At 44.6% G+C, this 19879-nt stretch overlaps 1 long non-coding RNA gene across 1 annotated transcript; it reads right to left on the bottom strand.

Moving 5' to 3' along the window:
• Window positions 1-4998: 4998 nt before the first annotated feature.
• LOC125613148 lies at window positions 4999-6438 on the bottom strand. Its single transcript, XR_007343641.1, has 2 exons — window positions 6022-6438; window positions 4999-5139 (listed from the first exon to the last, which is right to left on the bottom strand). It is a non-coding gene; the product is annotated as an uncharacterized LOC125613148 (long non-coding RNA).
• Window positions 6439-19879: the final 13441 nt, after the last annotated feature.

Below are 19879 nucleotides of genomic sequence, written 5' to 3'. Positions count from 1 at the left end.
GTGCTATTGATACATCAGAGAATCAAAAAGGAAATGAAAATACCCCTCTTTTGACTTCCATTCTAGAGAGAAGGTGGAGACAAACTAGATCAGCTGGCTGGCTGGATAATGCATGGAAGAATTGCTGGACAGTAAGATGAACGGAGATGGATGGGCAATTGGGTGAGTGGGTGGGTACCTGGATAGATGAATGGATAGATAGGTAGGTTTTCAGTCTAAAATTTGTAAAAAAAAAAAAAAAAAGAGAGAGAGAGGTAGATAAAAATGAGAGGAAGGAGCTGGATAGTGGTGTGGGACAGGTGAAATCCAGTGTTTTATAAATGACCGTGGAGGACTAAAGTCAAAACAGATTTTGAGCAAAGCCCCCAAAGAAGTGAGGGACCAATCCATTTGTCCATGAGGGGAAGATGTTCCTGGCTAAGAGAACAATGGTAACAGCTATCACACACTGAAGGCTCACCATGTCTCAGATATCCTGCTAGGTGTTTGATACACTTTATCTTACTTAATCCTCCGACAGGTAATATTAGTTTCCTTTGAGAAAACTGAGACCTAAAGAGATTAAGGGATTTTTCCCCAGGTCACTCAGCAAGTCAGTGCAGAAGCCGGGTTTCAAAGCCAGTGTGACGTCTCAAAGCCTGCCTGCGGGGAGGAGAGAAAAGTGGAAACTGGGCTGTCTTTGGTTGTAGAACCACATCGCATCCTTGGCTCCCTGAAACTGGTCAGGACTGGGCTCTCCTGGGCTCTCCTGAACATTCCTCCTAAGAGGGGAAGAGTGGAGACGCTGACCCATCAGCCTGATTCTGAGGCTGCACTGGTTACATTGGCTGGGGGCCGGGGGGTGCCAGCTCGTCTGGTTATTTTAATGTCCCAAACAGAAAGCCCAGTTAAAAGCAGGCTCCTCTCAGAGTCCTGCCTTTACCAGGTTTCCCTAGACCCTATTTTACCAATGAAGCAACAAAACCAAAATAAAACACAAATTGAAAGGGAGGAACCAAGGGCTTGGTGAGAACTGCAGGAACGAGCAGCTGTGGCGGCCACTGTCACTGGGGAGACCACTGCTGTCACCGCACCCTTGGGCCCCATGTGTTCCCTCAGCTGCCTGAAAGAACCATCGGTGCCTATGGTACCTGTCCCCCGAGCATCCTCCCCAGCTCTGTGGGCCACCTTACCCACAGGATGCAGCCTTGGTGCAGAGAGACACACGGCTTTGACTGCGGACATTTGGGACCTCACCCAAGGTCTCACGTTTGGCTTTTCTCTCACCCAAATCAAGCTGATTCTGCATCAGAAAATCCTTCAGCGTTTCCAGCAGCCGCTGTCTGAATAGAGGGAGAGAAAGAAAGAAAGAAAGAAAGAAAGAAAGAAAGAAAGAAAGAAAGAAAGAAAGAAAGAAAGAAAGAAAGAAAGAAAGAAAGAAAGAAAGAAAGAAAGAAAGAAAGAAAGAAAGAAAGAAAGAAAGAAAGAAAGAAGCCAGCCCTGGGAGCCAGTGCTGTGTTGATCCACCCCAGTTAGATGTCACCATGGTCTCACTGCCTTCAAGTCTTACCGGGGACATATGGACTTCCATTTTACCAAAGAAACTAAAGCAAAGAGAAGGTGGCCACAGTTCAAGGCCATTCCCCTTTGTGTTGGCTCCACTGAGGTCCATATGGAAGAATATCTTGGCTCTGTGTGAGGCTTCACCAAAGATGCTCATTCCAACAACCACCCTCGGCCTGCTGAATCTTCAGGATTGCATCTGCGGATTGAACCATCCATGGGGCAAAATTTTCTAGAAAAATACTGTATCTATGCTGAGCACATACAGACTTCTTTTTCCCTGGCATTCTTTCCTTAGTAATACAACTGCTTTCGTGGCAATTGTATTAGGTGTTGTATACAATTTAGAGATGATTTAAAACTGAGGAGAACTATGTACTTCGTAGGCCAAGGTCACATCATTTCACAGAAGGGATTTGCACTTCCTTGGATTTGGGTGGGTGTTGTCCTGGAACCAATCCCCGTGGATCCTGACGGAAGAACAGCTTTATTGAGCACCTTGAGATTTTCAGGCAGTAAATTCCGTCTTGGAGCTATAGAGATTTAGGTCAGAGTCAGAGACCCTGTTTCAAGGAGTGTGTGATTTAAAGGGCACTTTCAGTCCTGTCTGGACTGAGCTTTCCCAGGACAGCATCCATCCCTACCCGACAAATCCAGGCCCAACTCCCCACACTGCTGCAGGAACTGCTGGTCTTCAAGGCCTTCTCTGAACCCCACCTGCCTGACACTTTCCCAGAGTGTAGAGTTGACAATGGACCTCCGGTGTCCACTCTCTCCTCCTTTATTCCAAGCCCAAAGTCTCTGTTTGGTCCTCTCCCATTTCACTTCCTTGACCCCCACAGGTGATGGGGGTTGTTTCCACCTAATGGTGGACATTCAGGTCCTTTCTGCACCCAGGCAGGGGCAAAATCTGAAACTGAAACTTTCAAAAGATACAACTATTAAGACATTCCTATTTCTGTACCTTTAAAACTTTCTCTTAAGTACCACTGTGGATTCCTTCTTCATTTTTCTTCTGCACCCCTAAGTTACCCCTAAATGAATGCATGATGACCGATACAGTTGAGATGAGAGACTTGCGGGGAAGGAAAGAAAAGCGCAGTCAGGGATGAATCGAATTAGTGGGAACGCAAGCCTGTGATGGCTGCCTGGTCTCTCTGCTTCCTGTGTTTTGAAAGCATCCAAATCACCCATCGCTAATCTCCATTTTGCTTCTTCCGACTTTGAATTCTTTAATCCTTTTTGAAACTCTTGTCTGACTCAGCAATCTTTAAAATATTTTAAAGAAGATGGGTTTTTTTAACATACTGGAGAGTAGCCATCAAGTGTAACTACTAAGCTGCATGCTAATTAAGCATCTAATCTGCCATTTCCCAAGTGGGCCCTGATAATAGTTTTGCAGAAAAAGTAAATCTGAGATATCTCTTCCAGAAGACTTTAGTTGGCTTTTTTCTTTGGCCTTTTCCAGGAAATTCATTCTCTGGAGTCTTTTATCTCGGCATGTATAGTATACCTGATAAAAACCTACCCAAGTAAAGAAAATAAATAAACAAAAAAATAAGACAGTTTGTTGAATTTAGAAAAAAGAGAGAGAACACGGGTTATTACACATTTTTTCTTTCTTATTTTTAAAATCATATCTCCTCCCCTCAAAGTTGAAATGTCTTCATATTCTTGGATCCCACCCTCCTGTCACCGCAGATGTGCCTATGTCCAAATCCCATCCGTTTCCTGACCCAGCCAGATGTTTCCTGGCCATAATTATGACATTTGCCCAATGTCTTTTGGTGCATCCTCTGGCCAGGACGAAAGCTGTTTCCAGTTACCATGTTCTCACATGGAATGAGCACCTTCCCATGTGGCCTTCCTCAACCTTCTTTTCCTTTCTCACCATGGATGCCAAGTGGGGTTCGGATCTGCCTCCACCCATTCCAAATCAGGGAGCATGTCCAACCGAGACCCCGAGAGCCAAGCCAAGTCATCGCATCCATAGCCAGCCTCATCCCCTGTCCCTACTTTTCAATTCCTCTCCCTTCTGCATGGGGTACCCTTTGAGTTCTCTGTGGCGGATATCAAGCTTTTCCCAAATTTTGTTAATATGAAACATTAATAGAGTGTCCCATAAGAGATCTCTCAGCCACTTTGAAATACATCACTCATGGGACCCATATGACATCACAGACTACATTTCCTTCCCATAAGACATTAATGCATCCTACTTGGCAACTCATTTAAAATATGTGATCTGCTCACTAAAGGTGGTGTTGTTTACCCTAGACAAAGGAGAAAAACAGAAAGCATTAAAATTAGAGTCACTGATGGCTCTGCATTCGCTTTGGTCAGAAAGGATCAGCTATAGCACTTACTGTCATAATTTATTAGGGTTGAGTTGATATAGAGACTAGTATTTTGATTTTAATCAGTAAAACATCTCTGCTCCCAGCATGTATGTCTCTGTGCATTCAGATCCCTCACATGCCCACACCAGTGGTCCACAGGATGAAGACTACAAGCTTTAGAATAAAAATACTCAAAAGTTTCAAGCTAGCACTTCTTAATATTAGGTTTTAAGTAAAAAGAGCAAATATTAATCAACCAGAAGAACTCTAAATGCTGTCAGATAAATATTCCACTTGTGATTATTATTGGAAACAGATTAATAGGAAACATTCAAAATGGCACCCACCTAAAGCAAAATTCAATGGGCTGGAGAAAGAATGTTGAATATATGTAAGTGCAACTTTGATAAAATGTTGGCTCTTTTGCCAAGAAAAAAGTGTCAATTCAAGAGTTTTTATATGGAATTATTGGCTGCTTGCTATTTTCCTTTCAGACCACTTCCCCAAATGGAGTGTAGTAAGAGAGCGAGAAGCCATCTGATTTTCTTGGCTGTCCGTATTCCAGCCATCCGTTAAGGCCCTTCTCAATTCCATCCTCTTCTGTGAGGATTTTCCTTGCTGGCAGAAGCTCATGTTTCTCCATTTCTTCCATCAGTTCCAGCTAAACCTCTCTGCAAGTCATACAGTGTAGGATAGCCTAGTCCAATCACCACTGCTCTTCAACTCAGTAACTGAGAAGTGTCCACAGGGCATCTCGTGTCCTCTCCTGCTCCTCCCTGATGTGCTGTCCTATGGCAGCTGGTGTGATCCTTTCAGTCATGGAGGTGTCCATTGTACGTCCTTCTTTTAAACCTCCACTCTTTCAATAGACAGAATAGAGTCTGAACATCTTCTGAATCTTGCTGGGTGCAGGGTCATAGGTCCTGAGCCCCTGCCCCATCCTATCTCTGTCCTCTCTGCTTGTCGCGTCTCTGACACCTTTCTGTCCACTACTTGAGCCATTTTTCTTTCTTGTCTTGAACATCTTGTGATATTTCACATGCGTGGAGAGATCTCCTTCTGGCCATTTGTCATAGGCTTTAGTGGGACCTCCAAATCTCAAATACAGATTTTTTTAACACAATCTCTAGTTTATCTCTAACTCGTGTTTTAGAGCACAGGGCAGCAAATTTGTGCTGCAGAGGTCCAGAGAGTAGGTATTTTTGGTTTTGTGGGCCAGACAGTGTCTGTCAGGGCTGCTCCACTCTGACCATTGGAGCTAGAAAGAAACCATAGATAATACATAAATAAGTAGGCATGGCTGTATGCCAGGAGATCTTTATTTACAAAAACAGATTCAAAATGAGAGAAAAGAGAGAAAAAAATGCCCAGATTTGGCAGCTGGCCGCTGGCCATAGTTTGCCAACCTGCTGGTATAAGGAAATTCTTAAACAGGGATCTCCTCAAAGTCCCTTTGAAGCATTTTCACAAAACAGTTATCTGGACTCCTAATGTATGAGTGCACACACACACATACACACACACAGATTGAAATAAGAATTTTAAAATATGTCCTTGTGTCCCACAGTAAATTGTGCTATCTTGAGAAGTAGTAGGTGTTCAGATCCTGGAATATTAAACAGAAAGCTAGTAATTCCTTGACAGAAATGATACTTACAAATGTCTACTGAAGAATAACACCATTGTTTCTAGAATATTCTATAACTCGGCAGTGTCCTCATGCTTGAACTTTGGCATCAAGCATGACTGAATTCATCTCAGCTTCCAACCACCTGCTAGCTGTTTACTTCTGATAAGTTTTCTTAACCTGAGATTTGGCTTGCTTATCTTTAACATGGGGATAGTGATATTTAACTGGCATCATGCTGATTTGGATAAGCGGTAGATATGTAAGTATTGAGCCCAAGGTCTCATCTTGTAACTGGTTCTCAATAAATCATTTGCATTTCTGGTGTTAGTGTTAAAACTGGCATTTGTGTCTGCCATACGGCTCATGGCTTTGACCCTTTATCAGAAATACGAAGCTATAGCCTGGAATGCCTAGAAATATGTCCCATTGTATTAGGGTTACATTTATCCCTCTAGTTCTCATAGTACTCTGACAAGCTGAGACCTCGTAAAATATCTCAATTCACCTCACCTGCGCCGGGCCTTGCTCAGTCATTGAAAGAGCCCCTGTCTGTTCAGCTAATGGCGAATTTGCATGGGACATGGAAACAGTTCTTGTGAGAGGTTTTAGGTAGAGCCTCCCCATCTAGATGTTTGTCCCAGAAATTTTCTCAGGCCATAAATAGACCTCTGACCAGGACACGTGGCTAAGTGCTCACATTCTGTGCTCTTCTGGGGCTGAAGCTGTGGGCCCCACCTTCCGTGGAATTCTGCCAGCTCTCTAGACCATGTGAATCTCTGGGCCGAGAGGTCACCTTTTCTGCTTCTGGGACATACAGTCCCTGCACATCTCGGTCCAGGCCAACAGCCCAGAAATTATCCTACAAAACATTTTGCAACACTGGCCTGAGTACAAGACGTTATCAGGCGAGCTTACTCCATATCCACATGGTTCTTCTTAGTATTTCACCTTTGGAGGAAACACAGCCCCAAATCATTAGTTTCCAGAGCCACAGATGGTACAGATAAATCTCCAATCAATATGTGCACTGATAAGTTCTTATCAGTGGAAATGGACCCTGGGAAGTGTTCACCAATTGATGTTATCACACTAAGTAAACCACTAATAACCCTGCTTCGTGGGTCATTACTGTGTTCTAGAGATTCAGCCCCAGCCCACATACTCACACAGGGCCTGGTGCTGCACATTTCACACGAGCTGGTGTTAAAGTATAATGGGAGATAAATATGTCTTTACTCTCCTGTTTTGGACTCTCCTTCTCTGATCCCATTATACATTATGAGCTTTTGTCACAGAGAAAGCTTTGAGAGAATACAACTGGGAAAGGGCTTTACTTGGAGAGTGGAACTCTCATGATCGATGTGCTGAGTCACCAGCAGTTTGCTGATTCATCAGGACAGCTCAGGAGCCATCATGTCCAGGAGCCAGCTCTCACCCAAACTGCCTCCTCCCAGTTAATTATAGTGGATTTTTACGTTCTACTCTTAGAAAGGAAAATTTAAGTGCATCTAATATAAGGAGAATCTACTCTTCAACCTTGGATTTTCAGAAAAGTGATGATTATGGGCTAGGGTCTTACTATAATAAATAGAATACCTGTCTTTTCACAGGTATGACACCTTTCATGTGGTTTCATCAGTGATGTCCAAGGGCCAGGCTTATTCAGTTTATTTCTTCTAGAATTTTAGAAGATTTTATCTATGCTTATATGTGCGGCTAAACTATACCAATCATAGCTTATAGCAAAATTAACTGGTGGAAAGAAAATGCCAATTAGTAAGTTTTCAAATATTTAGTGACTGTTGTAGGTTATACTCATAAGCATGTGTGAATTCCACTAACTTTCACTGGGTATATTGTCAGTGTCAGATCCACTACTGGCCGAAGACAATAAAGTATCGAACAAGATGGAAACAGTACAGAGTTCACATAAAGTAGAGGCTCATGGGAAAAACAAATGTGATACAAAAATTAGATGATTCAATAAGGGTAGGGCCTTGTATTAACCAGGGTTCTCTAGAAGGACAGGACTCCTAGCAGAGGGTGGGGGAATTTTAAAGAATTGGTTCTTGTAATTTGGAGGCTGGTGATTGTGAAATCTGTAGAGAAGACTCCAACATAGGGAACACTTATACCTCAAGTCTGAATTCATCCTGAAGGAAGAGTCCCTCCTCTTTGGGAGACCTGAGCCTTTTCTCTTAAGGTCTTCAACTGACTGGGTGAGGCTCAATACCTTATAGAAGGTAATCTGCTTTACTCGGACTCTACTAATTTAAATATTAATCTCCTCTAAAAAAATACCTTCAATTGACATTGGTATCTGCCCAGATATCTAGGTACTGGCCTAGCTGAGGAGAAGCATACAACCAGTCATCACAAGGCTCATCGCTGTCGAGCCTGGGATACTAAGAGAATACACAAGAGATGTCCTCAGCTAGTCTGTGGTGTGGAAGATGGGCTTCCAAAATGGCGCCCAATAACCTCCCACTTGTGGTAGCATGCCTCCTTCCCCTGCATTGTGGATCAGACTGCATGACTTACTTCAAACCAATGAAATGAGGTAAAGGTAGTGGGATGTCATCCCTACGGTGACCACAAATGTCTGGGACTGCCATCTTGCTGACAGACTCTATTGCCTTCTTGATTCACATACATGACAAAGAAAACTGCCATAGGAGAAGTCCATAGAACAAAGAGACAGGTGACCTGCAGACAGGCAGATGGAATGCCGGACTTTTCACAGGTATGCCGTCTTCCACGTGGGAGACAGTGATAGACTAGGCTTATGTACTTTATTTCATCCAGAATTTTAAGAGTCTATCTATACCTACATATGCAGCTAAACTATAGAAAGAATTACTTATAGTAGAATTAAATGGTTGAAAAGTGGTGCCAATTAGTAGGATTTCAAATATTCAGTGAGTTCCATAAGCAATTAGGTCCCACAACTATGACATGTTCCCATCCAGGCCCCTTTGTGAACTGCAGAGCTCAGCAGCAGCAGGAAACCCCTGGCACCAGACTAGCTCATTGTTAAGTGACCTGCTCAGCTGTGAGGAGAACTGAAGTCCTTGGTGCAGCCACCCATGAGGAACTGCTACCAGCAATCATCTGGAGGCTTCCAATCAGATCCTTCCTCGGTCAAACTTTCAGATGAGAATGCAGACTCTCAGATGACACCTTTACATCAGCCTCATAATACACCATGAAACAAAGGACCCAGTTCAAGCAGCACTCTGACTCCTATTCCAAACACACAGAAATTATGGTCTGTGATGTTTTAAGTTGAGAGGTGTTGGGGCAATTTGTTATGCAGCAGTGATAACGAATACATAAGTGGGTGGAAACTTCACTGAATTAATGAATATGTGCTCTGAAAGATATATACATATGTGAGGATATACCCAAACCTTAAACACATGGCAACTGGTGGAAAATTCAGGAGTTAGTCAGATTGTTGATGCCTGTGAGCAGAGAAATAAATGTTTTGCCTCTTCTATAGCAGAGAAAGCCAGAACCAGAACTTTTCTCAAGTTTCAGACATAAAGGAACTTTTCTAGAGTCTAAACCCCACGGGATGTGGAAAAGTTTCTGGATTTCTTCATCACTGCTTCCTGGGTGCCTGGGACACAGATGGCATGATCAATAATCCCTGCTTGAACCAACCAACCAATGAGCAAACCAACAACAACAACAAAAATAACCAAAAAAAAATGAGTGAAGAGAATCCAGGACTGATCAACGCTGATCGACTACTAATAGACAGATTTAGATGAGGCGATGGTTTTTAGGAGGAGCCAGTTTCCATTTGCTTGGAGACATTCGTTCTGCGGGAGCTGATGGAGAGTCTGGAACTCGCTGAGATCTTGATCATGATGGATGATGCCACAGCCCAAATCACAAGTCAGGGCTGCCCCAACCCAAATCGTCTGTTCAGAGTCACAGACTCAGCATGTTGCATTAGGAGTGACTGTTGTGGATGGGAACTAGGTTGGGATACAAAGAGCTCACAGCTGAGCAGGTCACTTGACAATGCGCCAGTCTGGTGCCAGGGCTTTCCTGCTGATGCAGAGCTCTGCAGCTCACAAAGGGGCCTGGGTGGCAACGTGTCATTGCTGCGTGACCCACATGCTTCTGGAATCTCCAGCGGGCTCCATCTCCCCATTGGGTCTGGATGTGGAAACCACCCGGACCTTAGCTCTGAACCCCAAAATTTCAGGGCCCAGAACCATCAGCCTCACCTAGTAGAAATGTCGATTCTCAGGCCCTCCCCTGACAAGCCTTGTCAGAAAACAGGAAGGGCAGAGAAGCAAGCAATCTGTGTTTGAACAGGTCTTCAGGGGATTCTAATTCATGCCCAAGTTTGGTTTACAGTGGAGGAAAACTAATTTAGAGAGCACCGTAATCATCTAGATGGGAGATAATGAGGAAATAATCAAAGGAGGGAGCAGTTAGGATGGCGGTAGGGGATGCAAAGCTAATATATTTTTAAAAGTTAGAATTGCTTGAGTTTAATGATTGATCAAATGCAGAAAATAGACGAGGAAAGACTTCAGGCTAGTTCAGGAGTCCAACGTGGGGGGATGGGTGTGGTTTTAACTATGACAGGAGTTTCCAGGGATGCAGGACTTCAATTGCTGAAACCAGGAATATCCTAAGCAAATCCAGACAGTTACCTTCCCTAACAGAATTTAGGAAATTATAAAAATGGTGATAATGACAATTGGTGTGGACTGAATTATGTTCTCCTCAATTTTGTATGTTGAAACCCTAACCCTCAATGTGACTGTATCAGGAAATAGGCCATTAAGGGGGTCATACTGTTAAATAAAGGTGCAATGTTTGAGTCCCAACCTGAGGGAACTGTAGCCTTATAAGGAAAAGGCTGTATCTCTCTCCACCATGTAAGCACACAGCAAGAAGGCAGCCATCTGAACACTAAGCAGAGGGTCCTCACCAGAACCCAACTGTGCTGACAAATCTCAGACTGCTAGGCTCTATGACTGTAAGGAAATAAATATTTGTTGTTAAGCTATTTAGTCCATGTATTTTACATGACAGTTAAGCTAAGATAATGATGGTTTTATTATTTATTATGTTGTAAACACCATGAAATACTCTGTATAATATCTCATCTCATCCTTATAACACTTCCTTAGATGAGTGTGATGATTATTTCCAGTTTAGAGATTAGTAAACTGAGGCTTAGAGAAGATAAACCACTTGTCAAAGTTACACAGCTAGTCAGTATCAGGGTTAAGGTGCTGTTTATTTGATTGCACATTAGAATCATTGGGAGCTTTTAAAATTGTGGGTGCTTGGGACCAACTCCCAAGAGTTCTCACGCAGTCGATGAGGGGTATAGGCCAAACCCTGGATATTTAAGCCAAGCAAGGCTGAGATCCGGGTGTGTTAGAATCACCTTGGAAACATGTAAAGAAACAACAGCACTAATTGAATCCAGGTGTTTTCACAAGCATTGTGGCTCTAAACCCCCAGGCCAGAAAGGTGGATCCCAGGTCCGCCTGACTCCACCTGCCAGAGAAGCTACTTTTTGGGACCTGTGAATTTTGAATGTTGGCATAATATCCAGGTGGAACTGTTGAGGGTATATGTCCTCATACCCAGATCTATGCATCCGACCAAGGTTGGAACTAGAGTTAAACACCAAAAGCATTCAACCTGAGAATTAGTGCTTAAGAGTTAACCCAGGGAAGGAAAACAGAGGTGGAGAATTCTAAAGAACATGATTGACTTTTAGATAGTGAGAAATTTTGCTTATCTGTGAGAAAACAGTCCTCGGAGAGCATTTGGACATTATTGTAGCTAGGATCTTGCCCAATGCATGAAGATCAGTCCCTTGGCTTTCATTGATACAAACGGTAAGTAGGCCAGTGACTCTAGGTGAGAGCTCCATCCATTGAAGAGCAAGCGATTAGCCCAGCCCTGGAATTTGCTGCTTGGCACTTCCTATTCTCTATAAAATGCTTGAGACGTCATGTGGACCTTGTGGTTTAACATCATTGATTCAAAAGTCAAGCCAATTAAGAAGCATTATGTGGATATATCAGGGAAGAAGCCTCTAGGCCAAAGTAAAGAAAAAAAACTCTGTTTATCATATGTGATCCTAAACAAATTCACTTCCTCCGTACCATGAGACTAACAAATGCAAAATACAGGAGTCAGCCAACCACTTTCCATTTATTTTCATTTTTTTTTCCCTCTCAATGATGTTGTTATTTGAGAGTCTAAGTTGAAAAAATTCTAGGGCGTGGGGAAATATCTTGTCCATCTCTGTATTCTTAGGGCCTGTTTCAAATCTGAGAGCTTTGTAAATGCGCAACATAATTCTGTTAGATAAGTTCTCTTTTCTAAGCCAAGTCATCCCAGGACTTGTACATTGAAGAAATGACTCCAAATTTCTCAAAATTAATCAAGGAAATCTTCCAGAGGTGGCATTTTTGGCTCAATTAGGGAAGGGTGATGACGTCGAATCTGACCCTATCTCTAATTGTTCCTAAAGTACCTGGCCTTATAGGAGGGTGTATGTGGCTCCGAGTTCACTTGCAGCCATGAGATACTGTAACACATCAAGAAAGATGAACCAGTGGAGGAAGGAATGGATGGTGGAAAGACCAGGGCAGGAAAGAACTTTGGAACACATGTAATTTTATTTCTTAAGCCAAGAATCATATATCCAAAAATGTGATGTTTTATTTCAAGGCCTCATCATGTCAACTCATAATCATATCAATCAATCAATCAATCAATCAATCATCAATCATCTACTGCTTTCTAGTAATGAGAAGATGCACTTGGTACCTTCTTTTCCAAATTTTCAAAATATTCATGATAAAAATTCAGGTCAAAAATTCCTCAGAAAATACTCTTGAGAACTGGGTTTAGGTGATATGAAGTCCTAACTGCTCAAGAAATGATTTCCATGTAGCAATTATCCAGTGAAAATGACTCTGGACTTGACTCATACACATGGTCAAATTTTGCTAAATGTCAAACGTTTCTTTTCTGTTGAAATCGATACACTGGCAAGGAAGCTCCACAAACCTGCCAGCTTCCAGGGGGCTTTTCTCACATTGTCCAAAGAAGTAAATTGAAGAAACCACTTATTGGATGAAATTGGAGGATCCCCAAATTCATAAATCAATTTCCAAATTGCAGGAAAAAATATTACTTTTTAAATGCACCTAATTGTTATTCATTAATCTAGGCCCGAGAAACTTCATCAGGGTGGTTTATTGATGAGGCAGCCTCCAAAGAACATTATTCAGGCACAGGGAGATGAAAAGCTCAGACCCTCACCAAAATAATAGATTGTAGGATACAACACCTGATTTGATGGGGTTTGCTTTAGGCTAATTCAGGAAATAACACAGGGTTTGCATATTTTTATTTCCTGGGTTTCTTTTTTAAGCAAAAAGAAATAGAAGATGATGGGAGGGGAAATAAGACAGGTACATTGGAAATAAATATGAAGGCAGACGGATTGGAAAACTCACTTTAATTTTTCTCCTAAATTCTATCTCAGAGAGCCACCGTATGTTATCAATAAGCTCAGAACGGGGACCTCAGGCCTGATAAGCATAACAGGCTTTCTCAGGACTTTTTCTTGTCCCGATGGACAAGGAAAGTACCCAGCCTCCCTGGGAAGTGGCTTCGTAAGTCCACCTGGATCAGCCAGGAAACACCTGGAAATATCCCCAATCCCAAAAGGAAGATTTATAGCTGTTTTTCCATGAGGACATTTGAGAAACCAACTGTCTCTTTGATAAGCCAATGCCAAACAACCCACTCTGCGGGGCCACAGGCCAGAGGACCATTTGTATCAAGCAGCTGCCTTTCACTGCTCCACTCATCCATCCGTCCATCATCCACAGGCACATCCATCTATTTACAGCCTGTCTCACAGTGACAGAAGGCCTCCCACAATGCCCTTCAGCTAGAGCCCACTTTCTCTGTGCCCTTGAATATTGAAACTCCTCTGGAGTCATCCTCAGCCATACCCTTCACTTCCTCAACGTCCATTTGCCACATGCATAGCTTTCACTGAGGTCACGGAAGACCTAGGTCTTTCCAAGCCCAGGGGTCCACAGCCCGCGATCCTTTAGCCAGTGGCTCAGCTCCACTTGACATGGTTGACTGCCCACTTGCCAAAGCTCCTCGTCTTACAGAGGCCACCCATTAAACAGCACATTTCTCATTTGTATCTCCAACTTCTTTGCCTCTGTATTCATATCTGTCTCCCTAACAACTCTTTAACCTCTTCACTGGGTTATCCACTGGGGATCCCAAAACAGAACACTTCACCTCCCCCAGCCTCAAGCCATTCCTCTGCAGACTTCTTCATAAATCAAGGGTATGTTAATATTTCCACCCACCCTGTTGCCCAGACCCCAAATCCTGAAAGTCACCCCTGATTCTCATTTTGATGCTCACCTCCCAGCCATGATCCCATGCTTACACTATATCTAATCTTTTTGATGCCTTCCCATCCTCTCTCCTGGATTCCCATCTGCTATAACTTCTGCTTTTACCCCTTCTCTACTGTTTCCATAGACAGGAGTCAGATCCTGTTACCCAAGACACGGTCCCAGTGACTTCCCATAGCATTCACAACAAGACTCGGATTCTTAACTTGACCTACTGTGACTTTGCCTTGCTGGCCTCTAACCTCTGGTTTGTTTGTGGGGGGAAGCTGGTCCCCTAGGTCAGTGTAGGGCAAATTTTGACCATACCTTAGAATTGATGAATAATTAATTGTAAAATGCCTGGGACCCCACTTGGCTCTATTAACCCAGAATGTCTGTGGGAATGAAGCAAAGATATGCATTTGAAGGCTCCCCACGTACCAGAATGGATCGTGTGTAGGTGTTCCCTTCCCATCATTCATTCTCAGAACATTGTCATCCTTCCAGAAATGGTTTCTGAGTTCCTGCTGCTCAGGATTTCCCCCTCCCCTCTGCCTCCTTGTTGACGTATGACCCATTACTCTATTTCCTCATAGCTTGCGTTACTCTCTGAGATTAATCTGCCTAATTTCTTATCGACGGACCACCTTCCCTTACAAGAACTGGAGAGGGTGATGATGGGGTGTGTGCTTCTTTCCTTCTCTAATCCTAATAACTTTCCCGTTGGCCAGAACTCCATGACAGGACCCACCAAATTGCTAAGGATGCTGGGAAATTTTAGCCAACAGTGCTCCCAGGAAAAGAGGACTTGGTTTGGGTGGTCATCTGGCATGTTTGCCACAGAGTCAGGAAAAGGGATGACTTCTCAGGTGTCCAGGGAAAGGGCTCCTACTGGAGACCACCCAGAGGAAGCGGCATCAAAGAGAGATTAGTGAGCTTTCGGCAGGCAAAGGAGGCACTGATGGAAGGGTGAGGTTTCCCAACAGGGGGCTCATCGTGGTTGCTGCAGTATTTGAGGATCTGGAAGAGAACGTCTGGAATGTTCTGGAAGCTGGAAAGATTCTAGGGTGACTGGGAGAGAAGCTGCCAGGTAGTGCGGAAGACATCCGAGACTGGGGTGCCCTGTGACCCCTAAGAACTTTGCACTTTTCTCCTGAGATCATTTGGGGGAGGAGAGAGATGCATGATCTGATTAGCGTGTTGGAAAATTCATTTGGCTAAAGTGTGGAAGCAGGGACATGGTGACGGGTGGGCCAGACTTGAGGCCCTGGAGACCGGTGACAAATTACAGCCATCCGGGAGAGAGATACGTGATACAATTTTTAAATGCCAGAAAGAAAGAATCGCGCACCCTGCCTATCTCTTTGACGGATTATTCAGTGTAATTAATTTTTGAAAATTGGATTAGCTGGTTGATGACTTCTTAGAGTGCCAGCCAAGGGATCTGGGACCCTGAGTGGGTCACACCTGAGTTTTGGGCAGCTGTGGTGGTCTGCAGAATCTTCTATGTACTCTGGCACGTCGAAGGATGCTTGAGGGGGCAAATGATGAAAACTGAAATTCCAGCGGAGCTCCATACAAAGGGAATCTATTATTCCGCAGAACCAAGTCCCGGAATGGCTGAGGGCAAATGAGACTGTCTTCCGAGGTTTTGCTCTGCGTCTGGCTTTGCAGAGAAGCTTCACAGTGGTGACCCTGCTGCCTGATTCTTTGTCAGCACCCCACCTCTGCTCCTTCCAGTCCAGCTGACCTGTATGTCCCTGGAAACACCAAGGGCACACACCCTCAGGCCTTTGAAGATGTTGGACATGGAGTTGCAACATCCCCTTCTGCTCTTCCTGATTCATGGTCATTGGAAGCTTCCTGCCCTGGTCACCTATCACCTGATCTAAGGATGTCCTCTTCCTATCCTGACCTGGCTGATGCTTCCCTGGTATTCTCCAGTAACTGGAATACACCTGTCCTATTTTATTAAAATCATTGACTTTTTTGCCTACTTTTCCCATAATACTAGACCTGCCTTAGTTTTTCCATTTCTCTTTGTACTAATGTCTGGAAAACAGCGGGGACTTAGGAAGTCAATCTCAACCCCATGGATTTCTGCTCTGTTTAAATTCTTTCTTGTTTGGGAGGAAATAGACCAGGCCACATCGTCACCATATTTACTATTAACAGTACAGCACTACTGACCTGACAACCGCACATGCACGTCACATTAAGCTTATGCTTATGTATGTGTTTAAAATAGACTTTTAGGATTTTGGCGAAGTTTGGGTGTTTTGCTGGGAAAAGGCTTCCTTTGCCAATGTGCTTCTTGTAAGGAAAGTAACTCAAATGTAGCAGTCTCTGACATTTTGTGACATTCAGGAGTCCGCTGCCTTCTTCACTTTCTTAGCCTTCAGCAGAAAAATAGGACAGGAAGCTGAGGTGCATCCTATTCTCAAGTGGTGAGTAGAAATGAGACTCCGAGGGGAGGAGTGTCGAGACTCTAATGAGCAATCAGAACAGAAAAATAGAACAATGCATTTTCTACAGAAATACCGTGCATCCAGGATGGAGTTGTTGCAGGCCCACTTTAACCGGAAAGAGCATCAAAATGAACATAATCCAATATTTGGTTTGCATTCAGAAACCCAGGTCCTTCCTAATAATGTACAAAGGAACACCGTGCACTAGCTAGCTGTTCAGTGATGCTTTGTGGCAGGGGGGAAAAAAGTCTTAATGACAATTTGATTTTTTTTTTCCAAAATGAAAATAATAGATCAAATAAATTCTATGACTTTAAAAAAAAAAAACAGACTGCAAGGCGTTTTCCAGCTTCACTCTTTGCTCTTCTGATACCTCACTCTCCCCTAGTGTCCAGGAAACGTGGGATAAATACTTGCTCAGTGAAAAAGCAAGGCCTGTTGCCTCTGGAGGATGCTCGGGCCTCTCCTGGGAATTCAGTGTTGGAGATCTGGGCAGGTCCAGACCCTGCTCACCTAGGGTGGACAGGTGTCCCCAGGTGAAAGAGGTATGTTTTAGTAAGTGGGACAGGCATCGATCAGTTCACTCCTGTGTGGCTTTAACATCCATTACCGTTTAGCGTGACTCTCTGGCTGGGCACCCACCTGTGTTGGTGGGTGCATGCCTGTGACCACATGTACTCACACACTGAAGGATTGGCACTGGGTCTGGCACCCCAGGCCCCTGCAGTGCAGCTCCAGGTAGCACACAAAGGCTGGGGAAGGTGCTAGGAAGGCCTCTCTCCGGACTTTTTTTTTTTTTTTTAATATTCTCCAAGTTTCTGAACAATCTACACAGAAATAATCCTGGGGTTGGGAACATGGTGAGATGTTGATTAGAGAATTCAAACTTTTGTCTTAAGTTCTGATGTATGTAGAGCATGGTGAATACAGTTAATAACACTGGAGTTTTTACTTGAAATTTTATAAGAGAGCAGACTTTATGTGTTCCCCCCACACACACACACACACACTGTATACGCACAAATGGTACCTGTGGGTGGTGATGGGTAGTGTCAATTAACGTGATGATGACTGTCATCTGCCCTGTGTACCAGTGTCAAGTCTGCACATTGTACACCTTTGCATGATACAGTCTTTGCTCGTACCCCTACCTGCACAAAGCTGAAAAAATAAACAGAATTAATTCTAACGTGCCAGTTTTCACTGCTGGGCAGACAAAAGCAGCATTGGAGCCCAGCAATGTGGTCATGCCGCCCGCTCCCCCTCGCCCAGCTCCGTGCTGGGGCTGCCATCGTCAATGGCCTCCTTGTTGCCCATCTCGGCCCCCGTGGGGTTACTAGGGGGCTCTCTCAACTCAATGGACTCTCTCTCTGCCATTGTCTCCCGCTATCAGTTCATAGGCTCCAGGATATAGACTGCATTACAATTAGTCATAATGTCCAGCAGGCCCTGAAACTTACTTGCCACACAGAGTTTATTGGCCTTTGTGACAGGGACAAAGGGAGGCTTGTTAGAAGCTGGGCACAAAAGGCAAACACAATGTATGGATTTCTGAATGACACAAAGGCAGGGAATAATAGCGGCTGCACAAATGGCCGAGCTGGGGACCAGCCGAGGCCCTTCCCCCAGCCTGCTCGGGCGGCGTTTCCACGCGCTTGCCTGACCTGCTCTTCAAGAGTTTTCTGGCAGGAAGGGACAACCTGAGCTGGGCAGGAGGCCTCACACTGTCAGAAGGGTCCCTCAGCCGAGAGGGAGTTCTGGGAGTGACCAACAGTATTTACACAGCACTCCTTTGAGTTCTTCACGGGAGACGAAAATGGGTTCAGAGGTTCCAGAAGAAGAAACCTGTCCAGACAATACCTGAGTGTGTGCAAGTGTGTGAGTATGGGTGTCTGTGTGTGCGAGTGCACATGTCTGTGAGTGAATTTGAGGGTATGGGTACGTATGTGTGTATTGGGACTATGCAGGTGAGAGTGTGTGTGTGTGCCTGCATGTGTAACTGTAAGTGTGCCACATGCCTGCATGTTGGAACACGTGGGAACATGTGAGTGCCTGTGTGTGTGACAGTGTACAGTGGAGGGTTGCATCAGTGTGACCATGTGGGACTCTGGGGAGCCATTTCTGTATGAGTGCATGTGTGTGTGTCTGTGTATCCGAGTGAGCAAGGGAGTGTGGGTGAGGGGTATACACCTGTTTCTCTGCACTTGTGAGCACATGTTGGTGGTGTGTGCCTGTGACCACACGTACTCACACACTGAGGGAATGGCGCTGGTTCTGTTGATGTGGGCTGAACCCTCTAAGAGGCCCGTCAGCCTGCAGGCCCATCAGCCTTCACTGTGACAGCCTGACTGATAGAGAGCAGCCCAGCACTCTGGCAGGACCAGAGGAAGGGTCTTCTGACCAAGGTGGCTTTGGTGACTGCAACGAACTTTGATCCATGATGTCACCTAATAAATTCCCAGTACCCAGTGACGCGGTTCCATCTCCCAGGAGCATCCCATCAGCTCCCCCACAGGCTGGCCTTCCATTTTCACCTTCCGGACACCACTGCGCAGTCTCAGGCACGTCCACGTCCTGTTGGTCTACCCGTCCTTGGGCTCCCATCAACAATCTACCTCCCTCTCCCCTTCCCTTCCTCCTCCATCCCTCTCCCTTCCCCTTCCTGTCTCCTTCTCCTTTCATCATCCTCTGAAGGCAGAGGCACCCAGATGTGAGGCTCTGGGTTTCTGTACTCTCCTCCTCCTGGGGCACAGCAACTTATCACTGGCTCCTCTCACCACCCCTAACAGCAGCCAATGTTGTATGAAGCTCTCCCTGTAGGAGCTATTTTGCTCATAACACCTTAAGAAAATAAGAGGTGCTTTAGAAAACCCCACTGCCACATCCTGACGGTAGGCATAGTACTTGGTTCTGCAGATGGGCCTGTCCATGAGAGTGGGGAACCGGTTTCAAAAAGCCCATTTCCACCAAGCTCCCAGCACATCCAGAGAGGCAGCCCGCCCTCTTCCTTACTCCCCTCTGGCTCTAGGTAATTTTTCATACTTTTGTGTAAGTTCTTCAGAGTGTTTAGGAGTGTTAAAGAGGCATGGACACTTGACTAGACATCCCCTGACACTGACTGGCTGTCCCGCAGTTCCCAAGTTCACCCACCGGCCTATCTATCGATTCATTCCTTCACCCATTCCATCAATTTGCAAGTGTTTTAATAATCTACTTATGTATGAGGCCCTGTTCTCAACTCGGGGTACACAGAAAACACTTAGATGAAAACCCTTCGCTGGGAAGCGTCCATTCCTCTCTGAAGAACTAGGACCCTCATGAGGATTCCACCATGTGGCTGTTGTGAAAATCACATGTGAGACCCCCTCAGCCTAGCCTCTGGCCCAGGTGGGGTTTCCAAACATGCCAGCCACTGTTACTGTTATATAAAGGCTTCCCTTACATCTGCACAGACTTGCAAATTGAACTTCTATG

The sequence above is a fragment of the Marmota marmota genome, unplaced genomic scaffold (genome assembly GCF_001458135.2).
Source record: "Marmota marmota marmota unplaced genomic scaffold, marMar, whole genome shotgun sequence".
Classification (NCBI taxonomy): domain Eukaryota; kingdom Metazoa; phylum Chordata; class Mammalia; order Rodentia; family Sciuridae; genus Marmota; species Marmota marmota.
Note: the sequence above shows the minus strand (reverse complement) of the source record. Positions and strands in the feature narration are given on the sequence as shown.